Source organism: Canis lupus, chromosome 8 (assembly GCF_003254725.2).
Source record: "Canis lupus dingo isolate Sandy chromosome 8, ASM325472v2, whole genome shotgun sequence".
Classification (NCBI taxonomy): domain Eukaryota; kingdom Metazoa; phylum Chordata; class Mammalia; order Carnivora; family Canidae; genus Canis; species Canis lupus.
This window is the reverse complement of record NC_064250.1, coordinates 52989667-53016276: the sequence shown is the minus strand read 5'-3', so window position 1 is coordinate 53016276 and position 26610 is coordinate 52989667. Positions and strand designations below refer to the sequence as shown.

The following is a 26610-nucleotide window of genomic DNA, read 5'->3' as shown; positions in this document are numbered from 1 at the left end:
CAGATATTTTTCAGTCTGAGTGCCCTGTGCTCTGTCTGTCATTTTGGATTTCTATTTTATTTATGCCATCATTAAGCCCACCATGAGTGAAGATACAGGCGTGATTTATGGCTTAGCATTTTCAAAACTTCCCATCATTCTGAACCTCAAGCTGTCAGTTACCAGAAGTCAGGCCTCCGTGGTAGTAAAGCCATCTAACATGGTGGCTTTGGGGAGGCTGGGCACTTTAAAAGAAGTTTGAAGAAACCTAGGGAGTTATGCCTTTTTTTTTTTTTTTTAATTCTGAGCTGAATAAAATAGATGCATCGGTTCTAACGAGGCACTTCCTGCCCAGAGTCACTGGCAGAGCAGCCTCCTCCCAACAGCTGCAAGCTTGAGAGACCTCATGCTGCTGGCCAAGGTTCATTCTGTGCTCTAAGACCACAGCCAATAAAGCCAATGTGTACCGTGGAAAGAGTTTCCCATTTTTTCCATTGGAGAAGTCTTTTGTGAGGTTAGTTTGACTGTTGCAAATTAACTGTGGTGGTCATTGCTCATTTTCAAAATTTTAACTGCGTGTAAACCTACTGATTAGATTCCATTGAGAACAAATCATAGTTTTCTGTAAGATACTTACCCTTCTGTTGGGAACATGGTTCCCAACCCAGCAGCAGCAGTAGCACCTGAGAGCCAGTTAACTACAAATTCTCTCAGGTCACCCCCTAGACCTAGTGATTCAGAAACTCTGGGGATGGGACCAGCAAGGTGTTGTAACAAGTCCTCTACGAGATTCTGATGATGCTCAAGTTCAAGAGCCGTGCCTTCAAGGATCATCTGATTATAGCCGCCTTTGAGCTTCAGTTTCTACTCCCCGAAAACAAAATGAGAACACGGTTTCTTTTCCACGGGATGTGCAAAGCTACCCTTTTAAAATTTGATTTCCCAGGTGTCCAAGCTGTGACTCGAGTCCCCAGGGTCATCCAGGTGGAGGACTTAAAGCAGCTTCCAAAGATGCTTGATTTGCCACTCGAGGATATTCCACATCGGCTCTGCCTGGCTGACCACTATTAACCAGGACTCCACCCGTTCATCAGGATGCATGGATGCATGCAAACTCCTCTCTGGTTTGAAGTGTAGGACTGGGATTTGATTATCAAAAGGTTGTGAACTTCTTTAGGGCTGAGTTCTGATCCCATTTTTTCCTTGCTCCCACCTGCTTAGAAGCAACCTGATTTGGGGCATTGGTTCTGTGTTATCATTTCACGTGCAGTTTTGTTTTGTTCTGTCTATACCAGCAGCTCACCATCCCATGCTGTGTTTCAGAGTAACGTTTCCAGACTAACATTGTCAGCTTAAAAAAGATTGTGGTTGGAGGACCACTGAACAATGAAGCCTCACTGTCTACAACAGCAATCGGGGATTTATTGTATCATTGCATCTCTTTGTCCTTGGAAAACTGATGATTAATGGCCATATATAATTTGTCTTGGCCCTTTGTCTCACATGTTGTACCTCTACCCCCATTATATATGACTGATCATTTGACGTGTTTGTTTGAAATTAAGTTGCTTCCCCTTCCCATTTGCTTAGGAACAGGTCTAAATTGTAATCTACACAGAATTCTCCAATTTTAAAGTATCTTAACTACCTCTTTTCAAGAGCTTCTCTCATTTTCTAAATAATTGACTTAAATATTACACTATGCCATACTTTAAGGGAAGAGTGTTTTTCTGGAAGAGTGCTTATTTATTGAGCAACTACAATGTGAACCTTTCTGAACCTTGCCTAAGCCCCCATTCCAGTCAATTGCAGCAATTGAAATGTAAAATTCTTACATAAATAACAATATCAAGTAAATTAAGCAAACAGCTTAACCCTTCAAACTGTGTTTAAAATAACTATTTTATGGTTTGGGATTTGTACCAACTAGTTATATAAATAATTTAAAAACAAAAGCAAGCAAAAATGCCTACATTAGTATACAAATACAGTTTACTACACCTTTTGTGATCTGGTTTAGAAAAATTTTCCACTGTTGAACAGGGACTATGCCAACAACATACTTAAATTCATAAGTTACTTCACACTGGTGGCCTTCCACCCAAGAAATTCTTTCCATTAATTCAGATGTCTATCCAAAAGTCTTCTCTATATATTGCCAGTCTTAACCTTGTAATTTTTAAGAATTTAAATATAACCCCTTTATTTGGTACAGTGATAAATTTAATTAGTTGGACATATATGTTTCAATATACAAATACTTCATAATTCCTGGTTACCAATTATCATAGTTTATGATACACCATTTGAAAATGATACAGCTAAACCTTATTACTAACCCAAACTTGCATATGTTGAACTTTCATTACCCACCTACATTTTGCTATTTATTGCTCTTCTCAGAAGAGGGAATGAAATTGAACTTTTAAAAAGTAGGTAAAAAGTTATAGGTATTTAGGTGATATCAAATAATACAGCAAGGCAGCCAAGACCCTTATATTATCCTTCAGCTATTTTGAGTACAAACACTAAAGGTCTTTGAAGGATCAGTTTTGGACAGAGCCATACGACCCCACAATGATCCTTCTTGTTTTAATATTTTGCTTTTGGACAACTTTTACTTTCCAGAAATGAGGATCTTGTGTAGGTATGAAAATTTACCGTTTGTTGGGCGCTACATGAAGATTAGGTCAGAGTCTCAGAACCACTAGCGAAGATGGGCGGAGCTTTTCATAGATCTCATGTGAGAACAATCCAGTTCTGGAGCCACGGAGATCCAGATGTCCAACTGAACAGTTGCCATCTTCTGTCTGCAGTAACCTTGAGATCGCTGCTTTTGAGTTGTGACCATGTGTTATGCATTTCTTATCCTGACGTCCATGATTGAGGTCAGATGTTCTCTACCCTTAATTTTACCCTTTGGGACTCTTTATATCTCAGTGGGATTTACAGTCGCAGACACTGGTACCACAGAGCAGCTAGAGAGAAACTTTCCCATGCATTGTTCATACAAGTAGATGTTCAGCCTAAATTTTCATTACCCTTAAATATTTAGTGTTTATTGTTCTCAGAGAGTGATTACGAGTGAACTGGAAACAAAATAGGCATATAAAGAAGAGTATTTTCCAGGGTCTGTAACCTTTACCCTCCCCCACCCCCGTGTAATAGGTTGAAAGCATGGATACAAAAGGAATCTTATTTTGTCCTTCCACATGTGCAATCAACAATTTGAAACTTACCAACTTTTCCTAATGTTAGGGTAACTGAAGCTCATCAAAGTGGCAACTACCTGAGTGAAATCCAAGCTTATTTTGATACTGATCTCAACACCACAATTTTTATACAAATGTTTGATCAATTTTACAGAAGCAACATTCATAAGTTACTTCAGAGTAATTACTTACCTTTTGCTGGTAGCATCAGAAAAGTGAATTCCCAACTTACCCATAACTTGCAGGAAGAGCCGTTTGGAAATGTTTGGAATCCAGGTAGGATCTGGGAAGGTCAGACCAAAGTAAATCACCACTTTAATATTGGCAGTTCATTCTTCTAATTATTAGTCAAAGGTCTGTCTAGCATCCAAAAAAAATGGATTGGAACCAAGATTTAGTTTTTTGTTGCTATTTTGATATCATCATAGATTGAACATCTTCTTAATTCTTTAAATCAATATGGATCCAGAATCAGAATCTTTGAAAGCTATATAGAAAATTGTCATATCAACCAGGGGTACCAGAAAGCATCCTTATTTGTTGTAGTATGTTTAGATGCTAGCAATATAATTATATTTCTAAATTGCAAGATGCTTTACTAGACTCTGAAAAAAGTCACTCTGTTTTGCCTAGCACAGGAGCTGGCATAATGTAAGTGTTCAAAATGTATCCACTAACTGAACCAACCACCCTAATACTCTCAATCATCTTTCTCTACACTAAGCAAAAGGTGTTTATTAAAATCTTGATAGCCAAATCTGCAACGGCTTTCAGCACTTAACAGACCAGTTGCCTGATTGTATTCATGAAAATTCAAATCACAGTGTTGTTCTTGAATTTCTGCCTTAGGGTTTAAATCATGCCTTCAGTGCTTTGAAGGGCATGAAAACCACAATGATCAGATAACATCCGTATGTCACCAATATTAGTGACTAATTTACTGAGCATGAAATGTGCTGATTTTCCCATAATGGATATCAGTAAAGTATCTGTGTTATCATTGTGTGCACCATCTCCCTTGTGTTTGTGTAAGTGTGCTATTGAGGCCTGAGTATGTGCTGGCCATCATATTTGTGGATTTTTATAGAGATTCCTGTCATCACCACATAGTTCACCAGGACTTTTCCACCAGATGGTTTATATGGAACAAAATCCCTGAGATTGTGATGTTGGTCCCTTAAATCCCAAATGGATTTTGCAACATAGAATTTTACAGAAATAGACCCATATGATGAATTAACACCAGTTGCTCCACTATTGTTGACTTTTCAGTCTCGTCTTTAGGAAGTGGGGCTTCACCCTCTATACAATATGGCAAGTAAACCTTTGCTTGGCCTTATAGGTCTGACGATATCCAGCTAATTTGTGGCTTGTTGTGGTTTCCTTGTCTATTCAGTTCCACTAGCATTCCTTTATTTCTGGACATTTGGCCTGAAAAACTTGCTTAGTTCGTATGCCCGTTTCTTGTCAGTTGGCAGTTTATTTGCTGACTTGGGCTATGAGTCTGCCATAAAAATCACTTGGAATAGTGTACTTCCATCCTTCTTTGTCCATATCATTACTTTAGTGTTTCCTTCCTTTCCACATCACCATTGCAATCCTTTCTACCAAAATGGTGTTTGGTACATTTTGCAGTTTAGGTAGAAGAGTTTGAGATTCCCAAGATCTGGCATCTTCAGCTGTTCTGTTCTCTTTGCTATAATGAAGTATTCCCAGGGCACCTGGATGGTTGCTTAAGTGTCTGCCTTTGGCTCAGGTCATGATCTCAGGATCTTGGGATTGAGCCCTGTGTCAGACTTCCTGTTCAAAGGAGGTCTGCTTCTCCCTCTTCCTCTGCCCCTGCTCCTGCTCATGCTTTCTCCCTCCTTCCTTCCTTCTCTCCCCCTCTCTCTAATAAAATCTTAAAAAAAAATAATGCAATACTTCTGAAGTAGTGGATAAGGTGCTTTTCACATTATAATTATAATTTATAATTCACATTAACAAAGCTTGCTAGGTTCTATGATATAGGTTTGTACTATGATATCGCTAGATGGTACAGTTTGTTTAGTATACATACCATCATGCTGCCTCATACTTGGCAACATGATAAGAGATAATAAATGCTACTAATAAACTTTCTGGTACATGCACAATGAAAGAAACGGTAAGCCTTTGGACTTCACATTACTGATGATATTATACCAAAGAAACTGCACCCCTAGAACATCTTATACCAAATGATATTATACCAAAGAAACTGCACTCCACTAGAACATCTCCTTCTACCTCCATAGTAGCTGATGTAACCTCAGTAATACGCTGAATGTAGCAAAAGGTACCACCAATCAATGACTATCAAAAACCCAGCACTGTAATGAGAGCTACAAAATATTGCAAGGAAGGTAGGATTCCTACAATTATTGTCATCTGGTACTCTAAATATTTGTTGAATGAATGCAGCATAACACAACAACAGCAACGAAAGTAAAAAAAAAAAATCCCTTTAATTCCTCTCTGCAAGAAGAAAAACAACACCTTCTTTTTAAAAGGCTGTCCCCCCCCCGCCCCGCCCCTGCAGACAATGCTTAAATTTTGTTTTCATTTGACAGCACAGAGCAGTACCAGAATTTTGTTTTAAAAATAGAAGCTCTGGGACGCCTGGGTGGCTCAGCGGTTGAGCATCTGCCTTTGGCCCAGGGCATTATCCTGGAGTCCCAGGATCAAGTCCCACATTGGGCTCCCTGCATGGAGCCTGCTTCTCCCTCTGCTTCATAAATAAATAAATAAATAAATAAATAAATAAATAAATAAATACTTTTAAAAAATAATAAAAATAGAAGCTTCTAGAGACAAACTCTATTTTCCACTAGAGAATATTTGTATTTATTGTATCTTCCCAAAGAATTTTAAGAATCACCTTAATATTCTTTTTAGATTAGATGCTAAAGTAAGAATTGGAATATTTAAAATGCACTAGAATTTACATGCATCTAAATGGATGGATTTAAAACTGGTGTCTCTGTTGGATATTCTGCATGCTGTGAGGGGAGGAGTGTTGAGTCCAGAAGAATCCTGATTACTTATGCTGCTGATTGCCTGTATGACACTGAGCCTGTCATTTCACCTCTGAAGTATCTTAGCTGTTAAATGAGAAAGTTGGACTAAAAGGTCTTCTAAGTGACTTTCCATCTCCAATTATGTTGAGTCTACAATTGAAATGTACAATGACCTTCTTCATGGGATTAGAAGTGGATACTATGGAGTCTGAATATCTACCTCAAAGCTGAGTCTAAGGTATACCAAACTGAATTTAAATTATAAACCTTGTTTATCGGTGATCTATTCAATAATGACCCTTTCATAAAATCACTTTCCTTGACAGAACACAAAGACTCCTAACTCTGAGAAACGAACTAGGGGAGGAGGGCGGGGGGTGGGGGTGAATGGCAATAGGCACTGAGGGGGGCACTTGATGGGATGAGCACTGGGTGTTATTCTGTATGTTGGCAAATTGAACACCAATAAAAAAGAAATTTATTATTAAAAAAAGAAAGAAAATAAAAATATCTGTATATATTCTAAAAAAAAAATCACTTTCCTTGCATTACCCATCTTTGTCCTCTTCCCATGTTATGTTTTTTTTTTTGTTTTTTGGGGGTTTTTGTTTGTTTGTTTGTTTGTTTTTTGCTTAAAAGTGGTGTAGGATTAGAGTCCTACTTCTACCACTAACTTACTAGCTGTATGATTTGGGGTAATTTACTTAGCATTTCTGAGCTCATTTGCCACATCTACACAATAGAACTGTTACAAATAATGGCACATGAAAAATGCCAAGCTCAGAACATGGCACATAGTGGTTCTTTGTGCATGTTTCTTTATTATGTAGGCCTGAGCTCCTTCATCCATACAAGTCTACCCTGAACCCTGCCATGCTTGTCTCCATTTATTAACAGCAATGGGTCACGCCAAATATAGAACAATGACAAAGCTAATTATGCTTTAGATAATACACTTATTCTGTTAGATGGTATTAATTCACCTAACTATTTGCTGAGTGCCAGTTCATTTATGTATATAATGTACACCTACATTATATATATGTAATCAACTGTTTATATTACCAGGCTTACAGTTAACAGTAGACTATTAGTAGTTAAATTGGGGGGAAGTCAATAGTTACATGCAGATTTTCAACTAAGTGAGAGGTCAGAGCCTCAAATCCCCATGTTGTTCAAAGGTCAACTGTTGTTCAAAGGTCAAAATACTATATTGCTACAAGCATGTCTTCAAATCTTCATATGTGTCTGAGAAAAAGATAGATGCTTTATCCCTAACACATACTGTGTACCAAATGCCAACACTATTCTGAAGTACTTTGCATATTTTAACTTATTTAAGCCTCACAACAACATTATAAGGTTGATATTACCATTTTCATTTGAGACTATTTCGAATGAGAAAATTGTGGCACAGAGAGATAGAGTAACTTACTTAAGGTCAAGTATGGAGCCCACATTTGAGTGCAGAGAGGGGCTCCAGAGTTCATGCACTTTGTCACTCAGCCATATATGCAAATAGCTATTTAAAAATCATTTTAAAGATTTGGTAGCACCAAGAAGTTTCTTTCAGCAATATTTTTTTAAATTTTTATTTATTTATGGTAGTCACAGAGAGAGAGAGAGAGAGAGGCAGAGACATAGGCAGAGGGAAAAGCAGGCTCCATGCACCGGGAGCCCCACGTGGGATTCGATCCCGGGTCTCCAGGATCGCGCCCTGGGCCAAAGGCAGGTGCTAGACCACTGCGCCACCCAGGGATCCCTCAGCAATTCTTTTAAATAGCATTTGTGGGAGAGGAAGGATAGGCAACTGCTGTGAGCCTCAGTATAATGCTTAAATCTGACTGAGATTTGATGCATAAGGCTTTGATGCACACTTCCTGCAACCTACGAGAGGCAGGCAAGAGGGGTTAGAGCCTGGCTAGGATGGGACACACACCATGTTCTCCCTTCAAACTCTAGCCAGGGCCGAGGAAGTCATTTTTTTTTTAACTTAAATATTTTTCTACCCTAATAAACACAAGGTATACTCTAAAAACGAGCCTCTGCTAGTAAAAGTGGCTTTTGGTTCAGCAGGAAGAACAACAAAAAAAGAAAATCAACAGAAAAGAAACCCTGAGTGGGTGTCAGCAGCTGAAGGGAAGGGAAGCATGAAGAAAGGACGGTAGGAATGGGAGCTTTTCTTCTGACTGTCCTGTTAAAATGTGTGAGTGGAAGTTGGGGGTGGATTTCATGAGTAAATATGGAATTTTGCCACCAAATTCTTTCCTCCAGAGCTAATATTCTCATGGGATATTAATACTAATACAAGGAAAAAGGCTCTGGGTGAAGAAAACTATTTTTCCCTTCAGGGCAGAGTTCTCTCAGGAAGACAGTGAAGTTTAAGAGTTTCAGAAAGTGCTGGTAATATACTAGGCATTTTACCATTCATAAACAGGACAACCCATAGGATTTCTCTTTGGCAAGTGGAGAAAAGAAGCGCGGTAATACCAGCCTCATCAAGGACCCTTCTCTCTACATAAAAGCCTCCTGGCTTCTTGTGTGTGGGATTTTTGACCTTGGTCATTATTCTGGACTAATGAATGTCATAAAAATAGAAATCTGTGTTATATACAGGTAATGTGACTGTATGATGCTATTGATACACAGGTAGCAGAGTGGCCCTGTGTGGAAGGGTACATTTACATTTTATAATTTCATCATTTTATCATTTTGAATTCATCCTTTTATGATTTCCCTGAATCATTCTTTTGAAGCATTCTAAAGAGCCAGAGGAAAAAAAATGAAAGCTCTTCTCATGCAACTGACTTAATGGATAGCTAAATGTCCAGTTTCAAAGCAGTTACTTATAAAAGGCCAAAAAAATGTTAATACAGGGCCATATAACTGTAACATAATTTTTCCAAGGTGGGAAAGGCAATAAATTACAAAATACCGTACTAATGGAATATGGTCTTTAATAAGAGCAGCTGTTATTTCACTAAGATGTACAATATTTTAAGTTTTGGTTTTCTGTTTTAGAAGTCTGTTAATTAGTTCACTTGTTTTATTTATTTCCATTCTCTGTGTGTTCGTGATTCTTAATTGTGTAATGTGTTTTTTATAAACTGCTCTTACATGATGGGAATGCTACACTGTCTTAGGTCTTTTTATGCTTAAAAAAACAAAAATAATAAACATTAAAATGTGAAATCATGAGGGATACTCACAAACAGTTGTATGTCCTTGACTGGATTCTTCAGCCATGTGTGTACATAATAGTTTGCACGTGGACAGTTATCTGATCACTTACTGTGGGATGATTTGCTGAACTGAACTTGAATTTCAGTTACACTGGATGCAAACAAGCAATATGAAAAATATAAACAGTCTCCCAAATACAGACTCTCCTTTGGGAAATTTTAAGCCAGGACATATAATCAATTTTAAAATAAACTTACTTTTATACTAAGAGTTGCCATCTATTGGGAAATAAATATCAGAAAGCTGGTACCCTCAGGTCTATTTTAGGATAAACCTGTAACTCTCCCGGTAATAAGTAAATCTTCAGATACTGTGAGTATTTGGGACTTGAGGAGTTGTTGTTAATTGCATTTTGGAGTTAAATTAGGTTGAATGAGTAATGCTTTCTGGCCTCAACTCTTCCAGTTGGAGATCTTTCTAAAATGTATGAGTCGATTTTTTTAACCAGCAAGACAACGAATGAATTTTGTCAATTAATTTTTTATGATTTAGATCTAGCATGCCTCAGGGACATGATTCTCAGTATCAATCATCATTGTACAATATGATAAATAGGTAGAAGATGAAGGAGATAAGACCATCTGTATTATTGAACAGAATACTAGGTAGTCACCATGGGACTCCAGTCCACACCAGTCCTGTGCAAAGTGCTGGAGGAGGTATAAAAATATCCTAATTCTTTGTTGTAGGGAGTTGTGCCATGCATTGTAGGATGCTTAGCAGCCTCCCTGGCCTTTTTGCAGAGAGGCAGAAATAAAAGCCATATTTCCTGTGAGTGTAATAGGAAATCAGAAAATAAAAACAAAGATCAAGGGAAATTTTATGGAAGAAGTGGGTTATGAGCAAGATCTTGATGGATGTTTAATGTTGGCAAGTCAGGTTAAAGAGCTTGATGACTAAGAGGTTACTCTCTTTTGCCTGAAGGGATGTCATTGGTAACCTTGATGAGAAAAACTTTAGTGAGCTGCATATAACCACTGGATGAATCATGAAGATGTTTTAAAGACAAAATTCTTGTGGCTCAAGCCTAAGGCATAGTCTTAATGTCCACCGCGTAGGTAAGAGTGGAGTTTAGGGACTTCTCCCCAATAGTGTTCACACGTGACAAATGCCATTCAATGAATTATTTCTCTTACACTTTTTTTTTTTCTGATTCTTCTTTCTTCTCCTTTTCCTTCTCCTGTTCAACCTTTTATCTCCTGTTTACCTCTGTTTTTTCATTCTTCTTCCTCTTCCTTCACTTCCTTTTTCCCACTTAGGTTTGGCTAATGCAGGCCTGTGAGAAGAGAAGCCATAGTCATAACCGCTGTATTAGTGTCCTGTGGCTGCTGAAAACAAATCACCACAACCTGGTGGCTTAAAACAGTAGAAGTGTATTTTCTCACAGTTCTGGAGGCCAAAAGTCCAAAATTATTTTTGCTGAACAGAAACCAAGGTATTGGCAGAGCTGCCCTTCAGAGGTTTTCGGGGAAAGTCCATCCCTTGCCCCTTCCAACTTCTGGTGGCTGTGTCCCTTCAGTCTCTGCCTCCTCGGTCACATAGTCTCCTCTTCTCTGTGTGTCAGATCTTCCTCTGCCTCCTTCTCATATCTCTTAAGGATCCTCCTGATTACTTTTAAGGCCCAGCCAGAAGAGCCAGATAATCTATCTCCCCATCTCAAGAGCCACAATTTGGTCATATCTGCAAGAAGCTTTTTTCCAAATAAGGTAACATTCACAGGTTCTGGGCATTAGGACTTACATAGTTATGCACTATTATTCAGCCCCCTACAATCAGAATGATACAGAGTCTTCCTTTTATATGGTGGACAATACTGATATGAACCCCTCTGGTAGATCTCACATACAAGCATTAGAAAGGAGTCCTACCTCTTCACATATCTTCTGTTCCTTGGAACAATGTTTTGCCTTTGAGCAGTATCTCCCTGCCTGGGAATTGAAGAAGAAGAGACCTCATTGTACCTTTCTAGTTTTTTGAGTACCAACCATCAGATCCCAAATAATGGGAGTCAGGATCTAGTGTGCTCCTGATGGAGAGCTTCCTATGTTCCTCCTCAGAGTGTGAAGGCTATTCCTAAGAAAAGGCCAACCCCTAGGCTTACTTAGTTCTGGTTAGATTGCCAACATGCTCTCTTCAACCTAAGCTAGAGGACATCTAAAGAAAGTCTTAGGATTGATAAGGAGTCCTCCTATCTCGAGATTCTGGTAAATTCACCTGAGACCCTCAGCCTCCAAGTAAGAGATACTTTGAGCACGTTATATTTATTTTTTTGAGCTCTGTTATTTGCTTGGTTAATAATAATAGCCAGCATTTATAAAGCACTTACTTGTCAGTCACTGTACTAATCACTTTACTCATATTAATGAATTTAAATCTTATGAAATCTCACCAGGTGCTATTATTATTCCTATTTTACAGATAAGGAAACTGAGGCCCAGAAGTATTGCACAGATATGCTAAGATATACAACTGTAAGAATAGACCCAGGATTTAAACCGACAGGATTTAGAGTTTATACTTTTAGCCATGGAAGTGTAGCTACTGTCCAGTGATCATTTAAGAATATGTTGCCATAGACCTGAAAAACATTTTCCTTTGTAACTATTTAAAGGTTATAAATAAATTGTGACAATGGATGAAAAGAGGACCATACTTTCCTTTCAAGGAAGGATGAGAGAATGGTTCTTGGGAAGGACCATTTATTGAGGTCCTACTAGGAGCAAGACACTCAACCCTGAGACTTTCATCTAAGTTATTTTTATTTCATCCTTACAATAGACCAATGGAGTAGATACTGTCATGTTCATTGTCATATGGAAGAACCTGGCTCCAAGCAACTAATTTTACCCAAGATAAGAACCAGTATAAAAACAGGCAGAAACAGAATTTGACCCAGTGCTTTATGCCCTTTAAGCCCATGTTTTCTGTTTTGTACCTATCTTCAGTTTAAAGAGATGGGAGGAGGTGCATTTTTAGATTCTCCATATGTGTCTTCTGGTCTGAACATCTTTTCATGTATAAATTCCAAATTACTTGGAGCTGATATTTGAAGATTTTGAGCTCTCACTTACCCTTTCTCAAAGCTTTCTGATAGTCTAGTAAAATGTGCAGCCACAGGCTGGTGGGCATGGGCATCCAAAGAGCTGGTTTGAATCCTGGCTCAGCCATTTCAGTGCTATGTAACCCTGGGCAAATCACAAAACAACTGGGAGCTTCAGCTTCCTTATTTGTAAACATGGGATTAATAATAATAATACCCACTCTTCAGGGTAAATATCAGAAATAATATATGGAAATACAGTGATTAGTTGGTACAAGTTTGCTCATTAAAATTGCAAGGTATGCATTTTGCCACTTTTCTCTATCCTCCTTTCAAAGCACTGACTGTATTTCCACCCCAATTTCCCCCACCCCCTTTTAAAGGTATCTGGAAACATGCCACTTAGAAATTCATTAAGATTCATTCTTAATTAAAATGAAGATATCTGGGGAGAAGACAGAGAAGTCTGTGTTAGTTAAACATACTTCTGAAGACTGGCTTGGGCACCTGGGGAGAGGAGATGAAGATAAGGAGACAATGAATGACTTCACAAGATTTTTTCAGATGGCATGTGAAAAAGATTATTGTGAAAGATAGCATACCCTGATCTGTATCCACAGAGAGCAATAATAAATTTTAAGAGTGTAATGAAAAATATATTTTATCAAAAGACCTGAATTGTGAGTTACATTGGTGGGACTTCACCTAAAACTTAAATTTTTAACTGGATATATGACTGCACACACATATGTGCAATTGGTGTGCAGGGTATGAAGAAAGTATGAGAAATACTGAGGAATGAAATTCCCTAGGACAATATTGTGAACGTTACAACTCAAGTATGTGGGGCAATATTAAAGTTCTTGGTGCTTCCAAGTTAAGCAAAACAAAAAGTCCCTGCAGTTCATAGGAATATGTATCACATGTACTCAGCTCAATGAATTGAGACCATGCAAGGTGACCAGTTACTCAAGGGAAATGTCCTTAAAAAAAAAATCAGTGGAAAAGAAGGTGTTCATATCTAGTTGCCTTACTAAGAATGTGGGTCACAGTTTAAAGAGATTCCAAAGGTAATGTGATAATATGGCATGTCTTCCCAAGGGCAACCAGTGCAAATGTTCTGAATCAAAAATAACTCAATGATTGAGAATTCTGAGAGGACATTCAGTACACCTCCATCCCAGAGAAATTTGGAAGAAGGAGTACATTAGTCTGTTTCAAGACTTCAAAAGATTAAACTTAGATTAAACTTATTGTTGAAAATGTTAAATCTCATTACTAATTGAATTTCACTGGAATAAAAAGACTGTAGTGAAAGCTGACATTTATCTATTTGGTAGAAACCAGTTAAATTCAATTGAACATGATTTTCAAAAGATATTCTTCCAGTGTCTGTGTAGGCCAGGGCTGTAAAATTCAAGTTACATGTAGGTAATCATGCTATCACATTCTGGTTATCAAAACTGGTCATGATGAAATTCAAAAATGGTATATTGGATATCTGCCATTTCAGCAAATATCATTATAATAGCAAAGTCTATGCATAACGGAATGATTTTTTTTTTTTTTTAAGAGAAAGAGAGAGAATGGAGGAGCAGAGAGAGAGTCTTAAGCAGCAGGCTCCATGCTCAATGTGGAGCCCAATCAAACCCAGGTTGCTTGTTCTCAAAACCCTGACATCATGACTTGAGCTGAAATTGAGAATCAGATGCTTAACCAACTAAGCCACCCAGGTGCCCTGAGATGAATGATTCTTAAGCTTCTCTTTCACTTTAACTCAATAACAGGTATAATAATATTTCACCCCAGAATAGTGAAAGCCCAAAAGGCTTGGAAACTCCCTTGTGTAATTATGGCAAAATTTGACCTGAATGTCCATTTGTAAATCAAGAAATGAAGATGAAATGACAAGCAAAATTATTCTAGTTATAATTCCTTGAAAATCACATACATTCATACTGTAATATGGTATGGGAAGCTAGGGATTAAAGAATTTTTCTTTTCTTCTTTTCAGAAAACAACCTATAGCTTCACCTGTGTCAGAAGAAACTTTATAAAGAAAACTTTAACAAGAAAAAAAAAAGGGGGGGGGGATCAGATTAAGAAAAGAAATATCTTTAACCTAGGTAGGAAGATGTCAAATAGAAAGGCAATAATGGGCTCATCTAATTTTTAGAGGTTTGCTTGATTTGGAAGACAGAGTAGGGGTTCAAATATAGAACCTGAGTTTTCTTTCTGGCAGTGATGTACTAGTCATGCAGGCCATCCTTCTAAAACGGAGCCACATTATGGTTTGTAACCTGTGGGTGAAGAGAGTAGATAACCTCCCTTAGCCTTTTAGAAGAGCCAAGACAAGCCATGCAAGGAAGAAACAAGTCTCCAGGAAAAGGAGTCACAAGAAGCTCCTTCCCGCTGACTGTCACTTTGGGTCACTGGAAACACACATACATGCCCAGGACGTGCGTAGATGCTTTGGGGGAGTTGGAGACATTAACTCTGCATGCTGCTGAGTGGAGAACATTTTTTCAAAGGCAAGGAGCAGTGAGAAAACCAGAAGCCAATCAGAGGGAAGAGAATGTTTGAACAGAGAGGGGGGTGCATATAAAGACTAAAGGTTTGGGGCTTTATATCTCTCTCCACTGTCTCTGTTCTAGGGGACTTTTGCCAATCTGGGCAGGTATTTACAGCTCCAAGAGGACAAGAGGGGTCAGGTGAGTCCTGAATCAATTAGACTATGTTTACTTGCATATATTTTGTGTCTTTGCAGTTGCTTCATGAAACAGATTAAATTCTAATCACGAGGACCAGCATTCCCAATGTATTCTACTTGTTTATTCTGCATCAGCTTAAGGAGTCTGCCATGGACATGTGAGCTCACAAATGCACATTCAAGAAATGAGTAGAATATGGGACTGTCACTGCTTCCTCTTGTTCTCTCTGCACGGAGAGAGGCTGGGTTGGCACTCAGGCCTCCATTTATAAAATGCGACCAGTGCTTTTTGCCACCTCTTTGGCAAGTACGCTATGAGACTTCATGAGACACTGCTTTTGGAGGTTTCCTTTACAAGAAAGGTGCATTAAGGTTCTAAGGTGGCAAGCTTCCAGTCTATTGCTGCAAAATTCTTTCTTAGGAACTGTTTTTCATGAGAATCGGAAAATAGAAATACTAGTCTGGAGAAGAAATTCCAACTTCTGAAAGACTTATGTCCTAGTTGTGAGCATTTTTTAATGCCTAGAGATGCTCCTGGAGTGATTGCTTTGGCGAAGTGATGAGGCAAACAAACCACAGCAGTAGAATAAAGTACAGAATGGTAGTCAAGGATCAGCCCTTGCTCTCTGTCTCCATGCCACCTATGCAGAGATTTCTAAACTATTTTACATGTTACATTTTACTAGGAGTAGGGGATATGGGGAAAAACCTCAAATGCCATTTTTTTTTGGTTAGTCCTATTAACCCAGTGATTAATCTGTGAGTTTCAATTTGAGAGAGAAGACCATCAATGCTAACCTGTCCAATAAAAATACAGTCTAATATATTTGTTGTTCACACTGAAGACTGAGACCATAAAACTCAATGCTTTATTCTTGGTCATTTTGAAATAAAGATCAAAGGGAATTAATGGATGGTTTCAAAATAGAATGACATTGTCTGAGCTCACAAATCAAAGGTGTTTGTATTACCCTCTGCCTCACAATGAAATTCATTCCTAATTCATCTATGTTTATGTAAAAGGAATATAGCTCACTTAAAATTATTTTAAGAGAAGAGATTATTGGGTCCTCAACAACTATCAGGTGGTATGTCACCAGGCAAGAGGAAGATTAGTTATTCTCATGATTGTCATTCTGTTCCTTAATCTTAGATGATCAGAAGGAGAAAAGTTCAAAAGACTGTTATAATAATAGTCCTACTGACTTTAGGGTACAAGGCTAATGTGTGCCTTGTATTCACTATGGGAACTTGATACTTCTCAGATGTTACTTCCTGAAAACTCTGGCAGAGGTGACCTATTAACTTCATCACCCAGAGAGGGGAGACAGAAGAATAGGATATGGGTGAAACCTAATGATTAGATGTGGGTCATTTTTAAGATTCTAACTTTAATTTGGGGTGGGGGAATTCACAGGTGTTCAATAAATTATTGGTAACCTGTTGTTCTAAAACAGAAGTCCCCTTATCTGCTTTGCTTTTAACCATCAATGAAGAACAAAGGGGCTCCACACAAAAAAATACATCTTAAATGTCATCTACATGGACTTTGTCTTTTTTTAAAGCTCTTTATTGCACCTTGGCATTGTGTGTTAATCTGTAACTGCCTTGATTTATTTTAGAACCAGCCAGGACATAAATCCTAAATAGTGGAAGTTTTTAATTTAGTTAATATGTGTGTATGTGTATGAGTATCTTTATATATACACATGCATATACCCATATATGTGTGTTCATATATACATATGGACAAATACATTAATAGGTGGCTTTCTACTACTGATGATGTTAAACACATAAATACACTACTGCATATTTGTATAAAGCTTTTTATTTTCCAAAATACTTCTTATAGATGATCCTATTCTGAAATTCATAGTCACCCTGCACAAAGGTTAAATGACCTGCCCAAATTCACACTTCCCAAGTGGGAAAGCCAAGCCTAGCAATGAAGTTTCCTGATTCTTAGCCAAGAGTTCTTTCCGCTACAACAGCTGTCACTGGTTACTTGGAAGGTGAGGGGAAGAAACTGATTTGGCTTTTCTGAAGTTCAGAATTATTGAAAGTGACTGAAATATCAGTCGTGCAATTGTATTCCAAATCAGTTGATCCAAGACAATTCTATGTGGGATGGAATTAAGTTGTGTAGGTGGCCATATACGATAACTTTGTTATGTTCTGTTTATATTATGCTATATTCCACCATCACCCGATGCTAAAATTCTTTTCTTACCTATCTTTTTAATTGACTTTTTTTTCTGACAAACAAGACATCTTGTAGCTATTCATTACACTAGTAATAGAAATACTGATGCAAATACCTTATGCTAAAGTTATGCAAAACTAGAATTTTGAATCATATTTTACCTCATTTGCTACAATAGTGGCAAAACAATATAATAGAATTGTATTTCCAATATTGACTACCCATTAGTAAAAAAAAAAAAAAAAAAAGTCTTAATGGAAGTCAGTGGCTATGGTATACAAAATGACCCTGTTATTTCAAGGTTAAAACTTAGTGAGCCATTTTTTTTAGACATTCTCTTTTGAGACCCCCCGTTTTTAATCTAATTTGTGGTTAAGACTAATTGAAAGGTCTTTAGTTTATTCAAATACTACTCACTGGCAGGAGTGGTAAAAGAAATGGAAAAATGTTACTTCATTGCAAACAACAGCATAAGATCAAAACCGACCAAGGTGACAATTAAGCATTCTCCATTAGAACTCAGAATACCATTATCAAATAAGGAGCAATGGAAAGCCCTTGGTAATAACCTTGGAGTGGTAATGAATATTCAGAGTTCAGCCTGATGACACATCAGACTTTCGTCTTTAAAAATCTGTTTGTTCCAGAAGTCCTACAGGCAATTTTCACAGTTGAAATCATTTTTTTTCTTGAAAAATAAGGTAAAACCCTGCAATACCTGGAGTAGTGATTGAGATGCTATAATAATAACAATTTAAAAAAAAAAACCAATGTCGTGGCTTACGTAGATAGAAATGTATTTCTCACATTACAGTCCCGCCGGTCCAGGTGGTGAAGTAGATTAACTCCTCTAGGTCATAAAAGGACGCAAGTTCCTTCCTTTCTTCTGCGTTACCATTCCCTGATGTCATGCTCTTCGGTGTTACTGAACCTGTGCTACAGCCCACAGAGAAGGCACAGGGGAAAGTACAGGGCAAGTGTTTAAGGAGATGACCCAGAAATGAAACATATCGATTTCACTCCTCTTCCATTACCCGGAAGTTTAGCACATGAACTTATTTAACTTCTGGATATGCTGGGAAATGTAGTCTGTAATTGGGAGGCCATGTTTCTAAAAACTGGGGTGGAGGAAGAAGGTTGGAGGTTGGAGAGGTGAGTTCATCTATTAAAAGAAAGTGGAGAAGAAGGTATATTGGGGATCATCTAGCTGTCACAGCCACAATATACAAAGTGAACTGCATTTATCCAAGCAGGAACAAAATCCAAACAAACCATCAAAGGCATCCAAACAAATAAAAAATGAAGTAATGCTGGTCATACTTGGGTAATTTAAAATTAAAAATTAAAAAATAATGATTTTCAATTTTTCTCAGTATCACTTCTGTGGAGCAAATTTATGCAGGTCATCTACACGCTGCACAAAGATTTAGCTGGGGTTTTTTTTGTTTGTTTTTAATAAGATATGAAGGTAGTTTCTAATTTTTATATAATACAAATAGATTAGAGAGGCATGTCTTTTGTTGACATTATTGAAAAATAACCTTTTCTAAGCAAGTTAACTTTTCAAACAATGGTATCTTACAATTTTAAATTCTAATGTGAAATAGAGTCAATGTTCTCTTTTGTGGGTATGTGTCTGAACATAGTATTTAGGAACCTGAAGTAGTTTTCTACCTCCTTAAAAAAGATGTACCTACAACAGTTGAGCTAATTTGTATTTTTATTCAATGCACATTTATTCAATACCAATTATGTTCCAGTGACTACTAGGTCAGGCTCTGCATAAAGTTTCCAATTCAATCTTTCCAACAAGCCAGGGAGATAGGATAAGTTTTCCCTATTTCCCATGTGAGTCAAGGAGGTTAGGTAACATGCTTAAAGTCACACAACAAAGCCTAGTTTTAGATCCTAGTCTCTGCTATTTATTCTATTTCTGTCAGTTTTCCTCATTTGACAAATATTTATCAAGCATCTTCTCTGTCTAGGCAGTAAGGTAGATGTTTTCATATGTTTTACTCCCATTTCACCTCATGACAAATCCCATGAAGTAGATAGTATTTTTCCATTTTGTAGATGACACCAGTGTGGCTCAGGAAAGTGAAGTACCTTACCCAAATTACAGAACAATGAGTACACCAGGCAGGATTTAAATCTACAGTAGTAGCCTTTTTACTCAGAATTTGCCTTTCCTCCTATTTTATGAAGTCACTGCTCCCATGGGTCTCCCAACTTAGACACAATACAGACTTGTTTACCTCCCTCTCTGTATTTCCCATCCACTGACTCGGCATATCCTGTCAAACCTGTTGGAGACACATCTCCAATCCACCCTCCAGCCTCGCTGGGCCTTTATAATTTTTGGTCAGGAACTGTTTCCTAGCCAGATTTTTTTTTTTTTCTTTTAAGAGAGGGAGAGAGCGGGAGGGGTGGGACAGAGGTAGAGGGAGTGAAAGAATCTTAAGCAGGCTACATGCCCAGCATGGAGCCTGAAGGGGGTTTGATATCACGGCCCTGAGATCATGACCTGAGCCAAAATCAAGAGTTGGATGTTTAACTCACTGAGCCACACAGGCGCCCTTCCTCAACAGCCTTTCTACAATCTTTCTACAAGTTATCCTTACATATACCAGTCTCCACATTGTCACTCCCAAGTAAATAAAAGCACCCAATCACAATTCTTCCATTCTTAAAATGTTCCATTTGTTCTCTGATCTCCATAGAATAATATCTCGGTTCATTACTTTGGCATACAAAGCTCTTCTCGGTTCAGCTGCGGCCTCATCTCTCATCACTCAATTCCCACCCAACCTCAATTCTATCCATACTTAATGCTTTGCTAATCTCCAAACCCATCTGCTTTTTCATGCCTCTGTACTTTGGTACATGATGTTCTTGTGACCTAGAGTGGCCTTTCCCACTTTTCTCTGCCTGCAAAACTTTCACACTTTAAAGATCCTATTATAATATAAAATTATAGTTACTTCCCCAAATGAAGTTGGTCATGCTTCTTTGCTCCCATAGTACTCTGGTGTATCTTAAATGCGATAATAATTATGTGTATACATGCCTGTCTCATCCAGACCGCTCTCCTTGACAGCCAGGACCACCTGGACCTTGCACAATGCTTGGCACATAATAGCCATTCAACAAATGTTTAATTGGGAACAGTGGGTGAAAGACTCAGCTGCTACGCCTAGCACAAAGGCAGTTATGACACAGTGGCCTTTAACAACAAAATAATAAAGTGTTTATTGAACACTTACTCTAGAAAATCTCTGTAGCTTGGTACTCTAATGGGATCAAGGACGAACAAAATAATCCTTGCCCTTAACTCTTTGCTCTAACTTAAAATTTAATTATGTATCGATGACTGATATTTTAAAAATGAGAGCATTCATGCCTGCCCCTCTTGTTAGTGTTAGTCGTTAGTGTGTTGTTCCTATCAGACCATAAAGTCCCTATGTCCAAAATTATTATGCCTTCTGTTTTCATCATTGTATTCCTAGCTCCTTTCGTTGATCACATGGTAGGGGTTCAAAAGATATTTGTTGAAAGATGAATACATAGTTTTCAAAAATAAATAGAGTGACAATTTTTAAAATGCAAAGTAAATAGCATACCTTTTATGGGTAATTTTGAAGATGAAGTGGAACTACGGGCACTGAAAAAAAGATTCAGAACAATTCGAGACAGAGGCAGGTTGAGGGAGAATGATCCCAGGGGTCGGAGAATAATTCTTAAAATCATTAAAAACTTAAAATTCGGGCAGCCCCAGTGGCACAGCGGTTTAGCGCCACCTACAGCCCGGGTTGTGATCCTGGAGACCCGGGATCGAGTCCCACGTGGAGCTTCCTGCATGGAGCCTGCTTCTCCCTCTGCCTGTGTCTCTGCCTCTCTCTCGCTCTCTCCGAATAAATAAATAAATAAATCTTAAAAAAAAAAACCTTAAAATTCACAGGCCTCAAAATAACGACCATGGGAAATTCACCACTTGTCACTTTTGCAAAAGACTACTATGTAATGCAGAGATTCTTAGATTGAAGTTGTCCATCTTCTTCCAACAGTGGTTGACTTTTTAAAAAAATTTAATGAAGACTTGCCATATTTGCTGCTTCATGTTCTTCCTTGCAGTGGTTCCTGTTTCAGTTCTTACTGGAGGCCCCCATAGAATTGCTTACTGAATTGGAAGCAATCTCTCTGATCAACCAATATAATTTTTGCCTCATACAAAGAAAACTGAATACTAGAGAGCTTATGTAAGTTGCCCAACTTGTTGGTGGCAGAAATGGTACTAGACAACAGACATCTCAAAGGTAAGGTGATATTTTTCCCTACTGTATGGTACTAAGGCCAATTTTAGCTGCAAGCCAGTGCATGGAATGGTCAGCATCATTATGCCCTAACAACCTTCTGAGTGTATTTTGTAGTCTCTGTACTACTCTAAATATTTTCTTTCCTTGTGGTCTTAAAAACTGTCTTTTTGGGTGCCTGGGTGGCTCAGTCGGTTAAACATCTGACTCTCAATTTCAGCTCAGGTTGTGATCTCACGGTCGTGGGATTGAGCCCCATGTCAGGCTCCATGTCCAGCACGGAGTCTGATTCTGATTCTCTCTTCCTCTGCTTCTCCCCATGATTGCACTCTCTCTCTTTCTCTAAAATGAATCAGTAGAATCTTAAAAACTACAACAACAACAATTTAAAAAAAAAACCTAAATGGTCTTTTTCAACACATTACCAAGTTGTCAGAGGTATGATTCTCTAGTCTCTCCCAGGCTACTCTTCTGTACCTTTTTGCACAAATCGGGAGCTTATGTAACTCTGTACTTTCTACTTACCACTGGGGCAGACCCTGAAATTCAGCCTTCCTGCTCTTGCAATAAAGAGTTGTTTCATTAGACTAAAGTCCTGATAAAAATGATGATCTTTTCTTCCAGAACAAGCATCGTGCGGTAGACTATATTTCTTGTTAATTTTCATACAAGTTTCTATAGTAGAGAAAAGCATGCTTCAGGATGTTGAATTGTGCCTTTATTTTTGGCACTTCCTTCAAAGCAGAATTTCATACTGTGGAAAATCCAGGTCCCAGGAGTCAGTATAACTATAATGAGGATGTTTGTCTTTCTTCCTCTTATCCTTCTCTTCTTCCTATTCTCCCTTTCTCCCTTCTCTCTCTCTCTCTCTCTCCCTCTCTCTTTTGCATTTTATTTACCTCGAAGGGAAGAATTTCCATTTTCTCTGGTAGGCTGAATTACTTCTCTTGTTTAACTGTGCTCAAGATGCATGCAGCATGGCACCAAGTGGTTAGACTTGTTTTTACATCCTGTATGGCTTGCTAGATGTTTTTATGGCCACTTGAGATTTCCTGTGCATTTTATGCAATTATTCGTGGTGTCATTTTGTTATTTTTCTGAAGATCTTCTCAGGCCTTTGTCTTCCTCTACTGTTTGTCGTATTTTGGTTTGTCTTAAGGTTGTTTGATTTTTGCTATTACCCATTATTCCTCTCCTTCTCCCCTCCCTTCTTTTTTTCTTCCCTCTTTTGCTTTGTCACTCTCTCTCCCTCCTTTCTTTTTTGCCTTCTGATCCTTTTCACACATTCCCCGGTTTATCTTTTCAATAGGTATTTTGGGGGCTATCATTTTCCAGACGCTGAGAAGTCAGAGATGAGTACATTTCATGCTCATAAAATGGAGGAGAGCCTAGTTTGCAGGATTGTTATGAGAGATAAGATCCCATGTATAAAATGCTTAGAACAATATCTGGTAGTCAGTAACTACTAAAAAAATGTTAGCTATTAACTACTATTTTAGTGAAAATAACTTCAAGCGTTTTATGTAATAGAAAGAGATTAGAATTTTCGAGACTGTACAACCTGCGGCAATGCTTTCCTTACCCTTCTTTTATAACTCAGTCTCAGTCCGATGGATAACCAGGGTAACCAGGAGTCCTGCTCCAAGTGATTGAGTTAAGGGTCTTTGGTCAGTACAAATGGTTTTATTATTTTCCACTCTTCATATGTCTGCCAGGTAAACATTATTTTTCTAAGTTTTTGTTTGTTTGGTTTTGAAGACTACTGTTAATATATTTTTTCCTTCATCTTTTTATAATCACACTGCTGTCCTTGACTTAATGGTAGACTTTTATGTAAAAATAAAGTCATAGCTCATAAGCTCTGGTTAGGGCCCAACTGTTCAAAAAGACTATTATGAATTTCTTTTCTTTTTCTTTTGAATTTTTAATTTAGTTATTTGAGAGAGAGACAGAGAGAGAAGAAACAGGGGGGAGGGGCAGAGAGAGGAAGATAGAATCCTCGCTAAGCAGGGAACCCAACAAGGCAGGGCTCAATCCTAGAACCCTGGGATAACGGCCTGAGCCAAAGGCAGACATTTAGCTTACTGAGCCACCCAGGTGCCCCCATTATGAATTTCTTTAAACCAACTTTACTTTTTTCATATTATTTGAAATCCATGAGAATTCTACTTCTTTTCCTTTCTCTTTCTGATTGCTTAAGTGGATGGAAATCTCTGTTTTAAAGCTTTTAAATTTACCTCTTCATTGACACCTTCTTTATACATATTTAAATATATGTTACAAAGTGTTCATGTCTTGTTCTTCCCTTTAAGCATCTTTTAATTTGTTGTTGTAGCTGATACTTTTTTTTCCCACTATTATAAACTAATTTCTAAGCTTTGGGAGACATGATTTCAACCTCATGGTTGTGTGAATAGAAAAGAAAGCTTTTTAAATTTCACATAACTCCACCTCTTTCCTTGTATATCCATTCATTTTCCTGATTCACCAACTTTTTCTTTGTGTATTCCAAAGAGCATGTCATCCTAATACTATTTAAAGAGGTACTTTTAAAAGGTTGGGCCCCTCCTATGTTTTCATACTTCTCTAAATTTTTAGCAGTTTCCTAGAGACAGAGCTCATATCTCTTTCCAATTTTTCATATTTTTTCCCCAGAAAGAAGGGAGGGAATATGCAATTCCAAACTTTTTGTTTTAAACAACTACAACTAAATTTACTTCTGAGGGGGTCTTCCAATTTAGATCTCAGGTCTTTTTGACTTTCTGGGTCAGTGGGGCTTACTTCTTCTTGGGATCTGGGTTCCATGCCTTCCTCTTCATTTCAGATTTATTGTCATACTAAGGCAGCATCCATGTATTATTTTCTTCCTCAGAGCTAGACCTCTGGCTGTTGGTATTTAGAGCCATTTGTTTTGTATTACATGTTGCTTTTTGTATTTTTTCATTTTAATGACCCTATAAAGATTTCCTTTGAATATTTTTCCCTCTTTCCTTTAATTCTTCGTTCTGTATTGTCTGTTCATCCTAGGCTTAGTTACTCCCATCCCTACAATAATAATTCTGCTTTTCATTCATTCAACAGATACTTACTGAATGTCTGCTATATGATACCATATACATGGCCTTAGAGATGCAAGAGAAGGCAAGGCAGATGGGCTCTCTGTTCCCATGGACTTTTCATTGTATTGTGGAAGACAAATAATATAATAATATTATAATATTATAATAATATAATTTCAGATAGTGACAGAATTTATGAAGAAAACAATGTATTATGATGGAGTGAAGAGCTAGGTTTAGTTAAGAATGCAAGCAGTTTTTTTGATAGGATGATGAAGGCCTCTCTGAGAAGGTAACTTTGATCTGAGGATGGGATGAAATAAGGGTCGGGAGAAGAGCATTCCGGGCTGAGAGAACTGTAAGATTGTGGACCTGGAGGTGAGAAAGAGCTGCTAAAGGAACAGAAAAAAGGCCACTGTGTCTGTAGCAGAGCTAGAGAGGGTAAGAAGGATAGTAAAAGTGGAGAAGTGGAAAGAAGTCAGGTCATACAGGATGCTGTTGTCCATTGTCCTGGAGGCTCCTACAGATGAAGGGTGTAAGCCTTGGTACTGATTTTGGATTTTATTCCATGGGTTATAGGAGGCCATCAGGTAATTCTGAGGCAGAGGATAGTAAGATACGAGTTAAAAGGTCACTGATTGCTGTGTGAGAACAGACATGAGGGGAAGAGTAGAATCAAGAGGACCAGTTTGTGGCTCCTCCTTTTAGTTAGAATGGTGTTTTATTTTGTTGAATCTAAGTGCTCCAAACTGGCTTATACAAGGACATGATTATTTCATATATAAGATACCCATGAGCAAGGTAGACTCTAAGGTTGGTTATTTCAGCAACTCCATGATGTTGTCAGGAGATGCCCTCTACCATCCCTGGCTTTCATTTCTCCCTCATGCTGGTTAAGATAGCTGCTGTAGCTCTGAGCATTATGTCCCAGGATGACCAAGTCTGAGGGAGGAGAGAAATTAGCACATGGTGGGGCAATTTGTTAGCAAGTGTCCTGTCACAATGTCTTGTGCCGCTCTCTTTGACCAGAATTGGGTACTCCTGAACCTATTACTGACAGGTGTGAAATTGTCAGTATTTACTTGGGCCATTGATTTGGGGATAGTATGAATAATAGGGCGTTAGTCCCTACTACTGTAGCCCAGAGAGAAATAAATACCAAATGCCTATCCTCGTGTGTGGTATACAGCAAGACTGCAAACGAAACTAAACCAAAACGAAACAAAGCAACTGTGTTCCCCCCGAAACTTCTTTGGACACTTCAGAAAAACCAATATTCCTCAGGAGGCATTTCTGTTTCCAAACAGGTTTTTCCTTTCTGTAATATAATAAGAAGATATCCAAGTAACTTCAAGTTTGCTTATAAAGAGTGATTATTTGAATGTCTCTTCTGTGACAGGTAATACTCTGGGAAGCTTACAAATGAGAACTGCATTGGACTTTACAACCATCCTATGAAGTAGATATTTTTAAATCCATTTTCCAGAACAAAAAGCTGGGCCTAATTAAATTGATGAAGGTCATACAGCAGTTTTTGCCAAGCTCCAATGTCTATGTATAGTCTTTTATAATTTTGAAAATAAAATAAAAGTATATTTATGGCCATAGTTGGATCTGGATACCTGGGCCTTTCTAAAGCATTCTGAATAGATAGCTTGCCTAGGTCTTGATAGCTGGATCTCATTTTTAGCTTCCAAGGGCTCACAGGCAATATGAAAAGCAATAATCTTCAAATTGAACAAATAAAGATCAGAAGTGATATATCACCTAGAAGCAGACTCCAGAGGCATATCTCTCCTATTTGACAACTCAC

The 26610-nt window shown here is 38.0% G+C and overlaps 1 long non-coding RNA gene and 1 other non-coding gene across 3 annotated transcripts in view; one reads left to right on the top strand and one right to left on the bottom strand.

The window, feature by feature from the left end:
• Positions 1-3423: 3423 nt before the first annotated feature.
• On the bottom strand, positions 3424-18581 carry LOC125755600 (uncharacterized). 2 transcript variants are annotated; one of them, XR_007412450.1, is made up of 3 exons: positions 18213-18581; positions 10609-10748; positions 3424-3474 (listed from the first exon to the last, which is right to left on the bottom strand). It is a non-coding gene; the product is annotated as an uncharacterized LOC125755600 (long non-coding RNA). The 2 variants fall into 2 exon arrangements; XR_007412449.1 differs by having other exon boundaries at positions 18236-18580.
• Positions 15133-26610, top strand: part of LOC112657383 (uncharacterized) — a 130945-nt gene continuing 119467 nt past the window's right edge. Inside the window, exon 1 of the transcript XR_007412451.1 lies at positions 15133-15223. This is a non-coding gene — a transcript (uncharacterized LOC112657383). The remainder of the gene's footprint in view (positions 15224-26610) is intronic.